The sequence below is a fragment of the Monodelphis domestica genome, chromosome 1 (genome assembly GCF_027887165.1).
Source record: "Monodelphis domestica isolate mMonDom1 chromosome 1, mMonDom1.pri, whole genome shotgun sequence".
Classification (NCBI taxonomy): domain Eukaryota; kingdom Metazoa; phylum Chordata; class Mammalia; order Didelphimorphia; family Didelphidae; genus Monodelphis; species Monodelphis domestica.
Genome location: NC_077227.1, coordinates 195,885,982 through 195,898,797, shown reverse-complemented (window position 1 = coordinate 195,898,797; position 12,816 = coordinate 195,885,982).

The window sequence follows — 12,816 nt, the reverse complement described above, 5'->3', positions numbered from 1 at the left end:
ATATGAAGACAGATCACTGATTAGGGTGCTCCTGATCAAATAGAATTCCCTAAATAAGACACAATTGTGATGCTAAAGTTTTGCCCCTTTCAAATTTTTGAGTAATTGACTTCATATTTGTAAAGATTGAGGATTTTTGAGTGCTTCATAACTTGAATGTCTTATTCCCAGATTGTAATGGGTGGAAAATTAGGAGTGGTTTATTTTTACTTACTTTTTATAAACCTTTACCTTATGTCTTAAAATTGATGCTAAACTGGTCTACTCACTGACCCTCACATAGATATTTAGAACTGAGTTACAAGGCATATAAGCGATAAGGGTTATCCAATTGGGGTTAAATGATTTGTCCAGAGTCACATAGCTGGGAGGTGATTGAGATCATAATTGAATCCAGGACCTCAGCTCTAGACCTGGCTCTCTGTCCACTAAGACATCTGGTTACATCCATGCATAACTTTTAAAGGAAGTACAAAGAAGTGTTTATACTTGTTGGCTTCCCTAGGAGTTATAAAATAAAAGGTATTCAATAAATTTTGTTGTAATGGTAAGGCTGATAGTGAATGACTAAATGACTCATCCTCTCCCTTTACATACCAATCTAGCCAGCTTCATCACATAGTTAGTGATTCCTACTAGTCTATAGAATCATCCTTGATATCTAAGAAGAGAACCAGCTCTTGAGTCAGAATAACTCTTTGCTTTTTCCCCCCTTCTCCTATTTTTGGAGTTATACATGGCGGTGGAGGTAAGGTGGGATTTGAAGGGCTTTCTCTTTCTTCCATACAAACAAAAATGACATCTTACAACAGAACACCTCATCCAGTAGGAGAGACTATGCTTAACCAGAAGCAACCCCAGAGAAATTCATATGTGAAGTCAGGTTGAACCACAGAAAGAGTCAGGTCCAAGGGAGTGGCTTTGTCTTGCCTATCAGAGCTAATGAGCAAAGGGGAACAGTGTGAGAACATCCCAAGAGACAAAGAAATAGAGGAGGCTTGCTTCCACTTTCAGAGCTGTGAGTTGCTCTGGGTATGGGTATTCCTTAGTGTGTACCTCTCTATTAATGTAGTGCCTACCCTTTCCATTGGTACTAGGTTTGTTTATGGGAGAGTGTTACCCAGGTTTTGTAGCTACTATTCTCATTAATTATTCCATTTCAGTAATTTTTTTCTTTTAGTTAATAATGTCCTCTAGTTGGCTGAAGATAGATAAGGAGGTTAGTAGTCAAATTTCAATATTGAAACTTTGGTATTATCCAAATTACTTATCAGTCCATACATCCAAACAATCGCCAAATCTTGCTGTTTTTGTTTTTTTCTTACCTCCACAATACATCTGGAATTCTACCTCTTTTAATTATTCATTGACTATCTTATAAGCTCAGATGCACACTATTTTAACAGCCTTATACTTGATCTCTCTACCATAAATATCTTTCTTTTTTCATCTATCATCCACAATTACTAGTGATTTATTTCCCTTAAGCATAGATCTGACTAGATCACTCCCCTACTCAGAAAACTCTGATGACTCTCTATTGTCTCTAGTATCAAACATAATCTCTTCCACTTGATATTTAAAGCTCTTCAGGACCTGACCTCTGTCAACTTTTCAAGCCTCAACATGACTTCCCTTCTTAAAATCTATGGCCAAATCAAACTGGTCTTCTCATTGTTCCTCATATAGAACCCATATATATCCCATCTCTGTGCCTTTTCTCTTGGTGTTCCTCATGCCTAGAAGGCACACAACTTCCTTCAGAACAGAGACTATTATATTTTTGACTTGTATCCCCAGTATCTAGCCAGGGCATCCCACTTTATTATTTCTAATCATCTCTTATAAATCTCTTTTACCCTACATTTTCAGGGTATTTTTATTGTTTTTTACAAAAGGCAATTCAAATGATAATATCCCACTTCTACCCTTATTCATTCATTCACCAAATATTTATCAAATAGCACAGTGGAGTAGCATGATGAGTATCTAGCTATGTGTTGTAGAGGAAACAGTACTGGGCCTGGAGTCAGGAAGTCCTCAGTTCAAATTTGGCCTCAGACACTCACTAGGTTCTGACCCCAGGCAAGTCACTTAATCCTATTTGCCTCAGTTTCCTCATCCACAAAATGAGCTAGAGAAGGAAATGCCAAACTCCTCCAGTATCTTTGCCAAGGAAACCTCACATGGAATCACAAAGTTTCAGACACAGCTGCACCTCAACAACGACAACAGTAATGTATTAAAGTGAATAATTCTCTGGTGCTACATTAAGAAATTTATAATTCAATATGAATAAATAGGGAGGTAAAGCATTTATTGCAAATAATAATAATGCAAGGCAGAATTCCATTTGGCTTAGGGGAAAGAGCATTGAGTTTGAAACCTTGAGACCCAGCTTTAAATCCAATCCGTGACAATTAAAACATGTGCAGTTTTGCATCCTCCTAGGGCCCTCAGAATAAGTGCTTAATGAATGTTCATCGAAAGAGTCTTTGCCAAATGAGTGAAACACAACTCAATACTTTTCCTCAACTGATCAAGCCCTGCAGTGTCACTTTAGCATATGTAGGGTAACATGCCATTTTTCCTTAGAGAAATGAATGTGAAGCCTTTTAATTTCTTGCTCTCCAAATCACAAGAAGGCTCTTTACATGGGACAGTTTTGTGGGGGTTTTGTGTGTGTGTGTGTGTGTGTGTGTGTGTGTGTGTGTGTGTGTGTGTGTGTGTCTTTCAGGAAAACCAAATGGGAGAATCTGCACAATGCATTTCCCATTTATGAATTTGCCGCCTTCTGTAGCTGACAAACATTTGCAGCTTTAACATCTGGGGAGGCATCTGCTTTGTGTTGTCAGGGGGACCAAAGAAGAAAATTGGGGAAAAGTACTGGAGTCATAATAGCAAACAATTTGCAAAGCAGTTATTGCTAACCAGTGGACCAAGAGTCCAAGAGATGGTGTCAAGGCCCATGCTGTGATGTTCAGCCTTTCAGCAAAGCCTGGGAATTGCCTTTTGAAGCTGCCACAGCAGAAAATGCCATGCTCCCTGCCTGGGAATCCAAGGCTTTTGCATAGTACATGGGGGCCCATAAATAAGAAATTCATTAGGCTACCTGTACCAGGCCCCTGCCCCAAGCCAAGCTGGCAAGGGGAACTTAATGAGGTGATAATGAGGAGAAAATGGTTTAGCTCCTTTTTTTGGCCTGGTTCATTTGGGGACTGAGGGAAAGCCAGTATTCGGCTCCATAGCTACCATGAGGCCCAATTCCTCATTCAGGGTGGCTCTATATCAGGGCAGCAATTTGCTTTCTGGGCCTCCAAGTTATCTGGCTCTGCTGTCTATAGAAACAAAAGGACCTATTCATGATCATTTGAAGGGGACTATTCCCAATAACACCAATAAAGGGTGTTAAAGTAGCTCTTCATTAGCATTTGAAGAGAATATCCAGATCAGACTCACAAAGAGCATTAAACCCATCCATATCTTCCACTCTGGCTGGGGAAAGGGAGTCATTCTACTTGAGATTAACATCAGCATTATTTTCTTACTTAGCTCCCAGTCTCTGCTTTTAAAGTTTCATATTCATTTATTATTTCACCTGGCTTCCTTGGCTAAACTCTAGTCTTTTCTCTCAATAGGAAAATGAAAATTGAACCCAAATGGAGATCTTATAACACAGGGTGATTGGGAGCACAGAGCTTGGGGGGCTGTAGTTTTGTCATTCAGTCTCCCAGGCTACCATTCTCTGAGGTTCACAACTTCTACAAACACCTTCAATTTAACAAAGTAGAGACCTGAGTGTCCCAGAGAAGTGAAGACATTGCCCAGGGCAATTCGTGGTGATAATAATAACTACATTTCTATAGTTTGCTAAATGCCGGTCACTGTGTTAAGTGCTTTATATTATTATCATCTTAATTGATCCTCACAACTCCATGAAATAGGTGCTATTATTTTTCTCATTTTACAGACAAGGAAAAAGAAATATACAGAAGTTAAATGATTTGTCCAGTTAGTAAGGGACATAGAGCCTGTAAGTATCTGAGGCTAGATTTAAACTTGGGTCTTCCTGAATTTAGCCTCAAGCTTTACCCCCTTTGCTACCCAGTTATCTGTTGTTGTTATTGTTGTTCAGTCATTTCTGTCCATATGTTTGTGATCTCATTTGAAGTTTTCTTGGCAAAGATACCGGAGTGATTTACCATTTCCTCTTCCAGGTTATTTTATAGATGAGAAAACTGAGGAAAACAGGATTTGGTGATTTCCCCAGACTTAACACAATAAGTGTCTAAAGATTTGAATTTAGCAAGATGAGCCTTCCTGACTCTTGACATTCTATCTCCTGTACCACCTTTCTTCCCTGGCATCCTTCAAATCCCAGATTTATTCCACCTAATCTTATTTTACCAAGGAGGAAAGTAAAACTCAGAAATTTTTAGTGTTTTCCCCTAAGTCAGACAAAGTTAGTCTCAGAAATGAAATTAGAAACCAGAAATCTGTTTTCTTCTTTCTTTCTTTCTTTCCTTCCTTCCTTCCTTCCTTCCTTCCTTCCTTCCTTCCTTCTTCCTTCCTTCCTTCCTTCCTTCTTCTCTTCCTTCCTTCCTTCCTTCCTTCCTTCCTTCCTTCCTTCCTTCCTTCCTTCCTTCCCTTCCTTCCTTCCTTCCTTCCTTCCTTCCTTCCTTCCTTCTCCTTCCTTCCTTCCTTCTTCCTTCCTTCCTTCCTTCCTTCCTTCCTTCCTTCCTTCCTTCCTCCTTCCTTCCTTCCTTCCTTCTTCCTTCTTCCTTCCTTCCTGTCTTCTTCCTTCCTTCCTTCTTTCCTTCCTTTCTTCTCTTCTTCTTCCTTCCTTTCTTTCTTCCTTCCTTCCTTTCTTTCTTCTTCCTTCCTTCCTTTCTTCCTTCCTTCCTTTCTTCTTCCTTCCTTTCTTCTCCTTCCTTTCTTTCTTTCTCGTCTTTCTTTCTTTCTTTCTTTCTTTCTTTCTTTTCTTTCTTTCTTTCTTTCTTTCTTTCTTTCTTCTTCTTTCTTTCTTCTTTCTTTCTTTCTTCTTCTTTCTTTCTTCTTCCTTTCTTCCTTCCCTTCCTTCCTTCTTCCTTCTTTCTTTCTTTCTTTCTTTCTTTCTTTCTTTCTTTCTTTCTTTCTTTCTTTCTTTCTTTCTTTCTTTCTTTCTTTCTTTCTTTCTTTCTTTCTTTCTTTCTTTCTTTCTTTCTTCTTCTTTCTTTCTTTCTTTCTTTCTTTCTTTCTTTCTTTCTTTCTTTCCCTTATAATATTAATTATTGTTTCCAGGGCATAAGAGCAGTAAGGGCTAGGCAAGTGTAAAAGACTTGCTCAGGTCACATAGCTAGGAAGTATCTGAGGACAAATTTGAACCCAGACCTAGATCTCTATCCATTGAGCCACCTACCTGGCCCCTATATTTTTCCTACAGCAACGTTTCTCTCTACACTTAAAGATCAATGTAACTGTCAACTTCTATATCTGATTTTCTGCAACAACAAAACAAAACAAAAAAACTTTTTCTTGGTCTTCCTTAATCTTATTGCCTTCTCTTGTTAATTATCTTACAATTTAGCTTTTTTTGTACATAACATTTTACATGTATGATTACACTGTGAATTCCTTGAGGGTGAGATTGGGAGTGGGGCTTTTCTTTCTATCTGGAGAGCTTAGTAGAATGACTGCCACATAGTATGTGTTTAATAAAAATGCTCATCAACTGACTGACTATAGTGCCAGCCACATGATACTATATATGAGAAGTAAACACCTTTAATAATAGATCTATAACTTGAATTGAATGGATCCTTCCAGTGAGGGCAGAAATTCTTTCTTCAACACTCTCAGATAGAGTTATCCAAACTTTGACTGGAAAGATAGGCAAGCAAAGGAGTAAAACAGACAACCTATTTATTTTTATTTCTTAAGCAGATTTTTTATTTCATCTTTTTATTTATTTTTATTTATTTATTTATTCATTCATTCATTCCTTCATTTATTTATTTATTTTATTTCAGCTGACTTCAGTTAGCATCACAGAATTTTATCTAGAGAAGAAAAAATGACCTTGACTTGGTAAGCTAATAGAGACAGTGTGATATTGTGAAGAGAAAGCTAGCCTTGAAGCCAGGAGAGCCTGAATTTGAGTCCTCCCTCAGATAGTCATTAGTTATATGACCATATGTAAATCACTTAATTATCTAGTTCTCAATTTCCTCATCTATAAAATGGGAATAATAATAGCAGTTACTCCAGATGGTTATGATGAGGGTCACATGAAATCATATACATATTACTGATTATATTTGTATTTATTGACTTTATATTAATGCTATATACATGGAGCTGTTATCGCCCTCATTAACATGAACCTCTTTGTGAACAGAACTTGTTTCATTCTTTTTACTTCTATGCCTAGCATTTAGCTTGATCTTTTAGTCCACTTAATGTTTCATGGGAGAAATAGTTCCTCTCCCACAAATATTTATTGGATGGAATGATTGATTAATAGATATATAAATGTTAGCTATTATGATGATTATTCCCTGTAGCTCTAAAATTTGAATAATATAATACCTTGAGCTGGCATCAGACTGCTGGAAATTTGCAAGTCAAAATGCAGCTTTGCCAAGTAGTTGCTGGTGGGCCTGGTTCCAGTGTTTCTCTGATAACCACTCCTGAGTAGAAAGGTGTGCCAGGGACAAACTCTGTCATGTTAGGGCAATCTTTTCTACCATCTAATTGTGATAGCTGATTTCTGAATTAATATGTAATTATACAAAAAATGCATTCAAGGCTTCCTAAGCTACTAAGCACTATGCTACCAGGGGAAGGCAAAGTGAAAAAACAAAATAAAACAATGAATAAATCCTTTGTTTCTAGTAATCTAAAATCTACTTTGTCCTTCATTTCTGAAGAGCACCAGTAACATCAAGGGGTAACATTTTGACTTTTGAGTGAAATGAACTTAAGCAAGGCAGAATTGTATAAAATCATTAGGCATTTTCTCTTCCAAAGCCATCCAAATCCAGTGGCAAGTCAAATGTCAAGACAACTGACTGTGCCCTGGGATGTAGCAGATGGCCTGGGTGCCTTTGAAGTTTGATCAAGATCTAAGCCTTCCACAGAACCAGCTTCACCTACCTTCATAGCCATTCTAACAAATTGTTGTCATTTGCCCATTCTGCCAGGGGAAATCTTTACATGCTTGGGATAGACATCCTTCTAATTCACCAATGGGTTTGAGGGCTATTGGTTACTTTTACTATATACTTTCTTTTTCATTTTTTTAAAATAATTTATTAGAGAAAAGAAATACATATAGAAAATTTCTATAAAGGAGAGTAAGCATATAATAGTATAATATAATGTTATATAATATATATTTTGTTATATATAATGCATAGTAGTATGATATAATATAAATGTATAAGGTAAAGTATGTAAAAAAGTACCAAAAATGGTACTATGAGAGGTCATAAGTAAGAGAGATCACTTCCAGCTTTTTATGGAAAGGGAGGAAAAAAGGTGGAAGGCATCCAGAAGTCTTGAAATGGAAGGTGACCTTTACATTGGTCTTTAAATGTAGAAGAAAGTGGTATAATGGAAAAAATGCAGAGCCAGTAGCTAAGAGGTCTGAGTTCTTATCCCATCTCTGAGGCTAACTAGTTGTCTGTCCTAGGGCAAGTAACTTGATATTTCTGAATTTTGGTTTCCTCATCTCTAAAATGAGATTAGCTTTCCAATTTTTTTCCAATTCTGAATTCTGTGATCTATTTTTTGAAGCACTAGGAGTTTTGCCAGGTAATAATGAGAAAAGCCTGTGGTTTAAGGATTTTACTTTGTTCAGTAAACAGGGGAGAACTATTGGAAGCTCAGTGGAAAAGACAAAGTTATCACTGTGCTTTAGAAAGATTATTCTAATAGAGTGTCTGATGGATTGGAAGGAATTAGGTTTAAAGAGGACAAAAAAAAAACATTTTATCCTCTATCCATTGGAGTCATAGGCAATATTTAAACCAGAGAAGTTATGGCTGAAAGGCATATCAGAGGCCCCCAAGTTTAACCACCTCACATTAAGTTGTAGAGAAGTGACTTTTCCAAAGTAAGTGGCAGGTCCAACAGCTTTTGAATCCCTAATCTTCTGTGATTAAAATCATGTTTAAAGTGTTCCCTGGCCCTAAGAAAAGGTATATTCCATCCCAGATGATTTATATCAAGGCAAGATAAGAAAGTAAGGGGAACTCTTGTATCAAGATTGATGCCACCAACAGCATTTGGTATCAGAGGCCTTGGATTCAAATCCTGACTCTGTTACTCTGTGTCACACTATAGACAAATTGTTTAATCTCTCTGTCTCATTTTCCTCATGTGTAAAAATTAACAGGTTGAACTAGATGATTTCTGAGGTTCTAACCAGTTAAAAAAAACTTAAAATTCTATGTCTTTTTTTCTTATTTCCTCTCTCTTTCCCTCATATCCCATGTTAACTCATTAGAAATATAGTCACACACAACCTTTGTCAATCTTGGAACAATATATGTGTGAAAAAACTTGAAACTATACCTCAAAAGCCAGTAAGCTGTCAATATCCCATGCCTTAGGGATGCCAGTAGTAGACATATGCTCCAAAAAAGGAGAAAGGCAGAGGGAAAGAACTTACATGTAAAAATATTGATAGCAACACTTTAGTTTGTCACTAAGAAGTAGAAACAAAGTGGGTACTAATCAACTGGAAAATAGTCTAACAAACTGTCATATATGAATATAGGGATGAGGATGAGACCTATGATTTCACTGATATAAGGAACTCTAAGAGGAGGAAATTCTGTCAATACTGGTGATATTTTGTCTGCAACTTATAATCTTAAAGAGTTTCTTGGAGCACTGAGAAATTAAGTGATTTGTTTAGAGTCACAATTCAGTATGTAAAAGAAGGAACTTGGAATCAATTCTTCTTGACTCTGAGCCCAGCTTTCTAGGCCATTCTGTCTCTTTGAATGTAAAAGACACTATTTTGATATATGGAAGTGATGAATATTATGAGTTCAGAAGACTCAGATGAACTGGTCAAATGAGGAGAATCAGGATGACAACTAATAGAATATAATGTAAAGAAAACTTATTGGGAAATATTTCAGTACCCTACAATGACCAATTATGATTTTAGATGACAGTTGATGTACATACTTCCTACTTGTCCTCAAAGATGTGATGGACTAGGGTTGTGGAATGACACAGACATCTTTAGATTAACTCCTGGGTTGATTTACTTTACTCTGCTAAATTTATTTGTTATAAGGAAAGACTTCTATTTTTTTTTTAAAGCAAGCTAGTGGATAATAGAGATGAATGGAAGAAAGAAAAAACTTAAAAGTGTTTTCAGAAAGAAAGAAAGGAAGGAAGGAAGGTGCTAAAGAAATAAAAGTACAAATAAAGAAAGAAGGAAAGAAAGGAAGAAGAATGAGCAAAACATTGCAACCAAAAATGGAAGGAAAAAGAATATGTTTGTAGCTAATTAGATGCTTTAGATTTCTGGATAATGAATAACTTTGTAAAGCAAAATGATCAGGACTTGGTTAAGGGGAAACAGAGGGGATATTAAACAAAAAAGTTTGTGTTTTTGCATAGAAACAGGTTGAATAAATGTGTTTAAGTAGAATCCTTTGAAGGCTTCTATTACAAACATTTGGCAATGAATCTATGCTAGGTTACACACTCACTTTGTGATAGAATTGTTTAACACACATTTTTCACTTATTATGACTAGCCCTGCTGGGTTTCATCAAATCAAATAAATCACTATTTTATTGACTATGTACCACACACAGTATGAATCAAAGAATCAACCATGAGAAAATATAAATGTTACAACTAGGGGTCAGGCCCCATTTTCCTATTCTAATTCCTACAATGTTAGTTGGAAATTGAGGGGGGGAAACCAGTAGAAATACAAGAGGAAACAATGATATCTGGATTTATATTATTCCCCAAACTACCTCAATTTCCTCTGAATTATTTTCCCCTTCCAAAAAAAATGAGATACTAACCCCAGTCAAATCCTAGGAATTCCATTCTCCAATTATGATTTAGTTCTCAAAAAAGCATATTAAACTGAATTCTGATGAAGAACTTCCTAAACTTAATAAATTTAATAAGGACTACAAAATGCTGGAATGTGGTTTTTGAAGGAGCATGATAAAATCTCCTTCCCACTGAGGCTTTTAAAGATTGGGATAGATGCCCATCTGCTTGGGATATTCTAAGTACCTTTCCACCTGGGGGACAGATTAGAAGAGCTCTAGAGTCTGAGCTTTACCCTGGGGAGGGAGGAAGCCTGTGACTGGAAGCTGAGAATTATGTGTTCAGTCGGTGAATTCCTCTGCAAACATGGTTCCTATACTCTTTTGTATCTGAAAAAAATGATTTTTTTCAAATAGTTTTAAGATAGACTGAGATCCTCAGATAATGATACCTTGAGCTAACATTTATATAGTGCTTTCCAAAGTCAATTCACTTACATTTATTTTTAAAATCTTTATGACAGCACTTTGAGATAGGTTAGTAAGATTTAATTTTCTCAATTTTACAACAGGGAAAGCAGAGACTAATAGAAGCTGGATGCCAATTCAAGGTTATATAGTTAGTTGATCATGGAGCTAGGGTTTGAACCCAGATCTCCCAACTCTAGGCCCAAGAAATTATATAAATATACTCAACTTTCAATCATTCATTCTACTATAGTTTTAACTAATTGTAGAAATTTAAAAAATTATTGATGTTAGATTTGTATTTATTTTCACATGAGTATTTGGTAACCTAGGAATTCTCAAAATATCAAATTAAATATGACATTATATTATGAAAATTCCATTCAGAGTAGCTAAAATATGTTCATATAATCTTGCTCTGCTCAAAATTCCTTAGCTCCTCATTTCATTCAAAGTATTGAGCAAATCAACTTAATACGAAGCATCAATCTGAACAAAACCATCCACTCTAAACCTGCTGTATTTCTGGCTCACAACCTCCATGATGGATATAATCAAGTCTGTTTGTTTACCCCAAATTAAGTGCTTCCTTTCTAGCTTTTAATGTTCTTCTGTGGAAAGAATAAATATAATAATTATACTGCCAATAACTCTGGCTTCCATCCCCCTACTGGAACTTCTCTCTGTAAGGTCCCTGATTACCTCTTAATTGCCATATTCAAAAGCCCTTTATCCATTTTTATTTTCCTTGGCCCATCTCTAGCATTTGGTACTATTAAAAACCTTTTGGAACTTTCTTGTCTCTTAGTTAACATGTCATTGTTCTTGCTTGTTTTTCTTCTTATATTTTAGGTATCTATTTGAGGTCTTTTTCCTGATTCACCTTCCTTTTCCCACCCCAAAGTATGAGTAGTCCTAACATTGTTGTTGGTCCTATCTTTCTCTTTTTCTCTGTCTCTCTATTTCTCTTTATGTGTCTCTCTTTTTGTCTCTCTGTCTCATCTTCCTTTGTGTCTCTATGTCTTTGTCTCTGTATCTCTCTCTGTATTTCTCTGTCTCTCTCTTTCTCTAACTTAATTTCCTTTTATGATTTCAGAAACCTTTCAAATCAATATTTCCATTATGGAACTCTACCATATCATGCCAGTTCTACCTGAATTTCAATAAAATTTAGTCCAAAACTCTTCTCCCTTAAAAAATGAATAAATACAAACTAAAAAATTAATTGATTAAATTAAAACTAAATCAACTAGGCTTCAGCTTACCTTTTCTATAAAATGAGGCTATTGGACTATATGCTAGGAAAAATATTTACCAGTTTTCTCTTTACATTGGGTAAGCTAGTTTTTCCCTAAAATGTGACAAAACTGTACCTAGAACATGATTGGCTGGGATGTAAGACTCTTGTACTCTTACCTGCACAGTTTTCTGTATTTTTGTATCCCTTGCACCTCTTTCCACACTGATGAAACTTCTATTCACATATATGTACATATATAAAAAATCCTGATATTGAAGACCCTTTATAACTTGGTTCCAAAATTGTTTTCCACTTTTATTTCATTGTACTTTTATTCATATAGTCTTCATTTCAGCCAAGTTGGACATCTCTTTCCAAGAATTGAATCATTTCCCATGCTAGGGTTTTAGTCCTACATATCTTCCATTTGAAATTCTTCTCTTCCTTCAAGCTCCAGGTCAGTTGCCTACACCATCCTCTTCCTCCCTAACAGAGTGATATTTTATTGATCACATTTCTTAAAACATTATACCAACCCCCTTTTTAGCCTTACCCCTGCCTCTGTTATATCATATTCACTACCCCCTTCCACTAGCTAGTAAGATATCTGAGTATAAGAAATATATTTTTTATTAGTTTTTTTCAATTATTTTATCCCTCACATCTAATTCAGCCCACAGTATATACCAGATGCTTAATGAATGTTTAATTACTTAAATTGATTTTTAAAAGCTTAAAGAGAAAATTTATTATAGGAAATTTAAAATTGATGAGTAAAATTGGTGTGGTAGAAGCTAGACCTTAGAATCAAGAGAAATTGTATTCAAGTCCCACTTTTGATACATACAACAATCTGGCTATGTGGCTCTGGGAAAATCTCTTAATCCCTCAGTACTATAAGCAATTCAATAAGACTAATTTGCAGAGAAGGCACTGATACAAATTAGTAGAGGGAGTCTCCTCATTAGGGAGTTCCTTTTATAAATGAAATCATATATCTAATCCTAATTTTAAAAGTTATTATATCTCCATGATTATTTTCACTATTGATAGTGTTTATATTTCTTTTTTTCTCAGTAGGACAGGAAGGGAGAA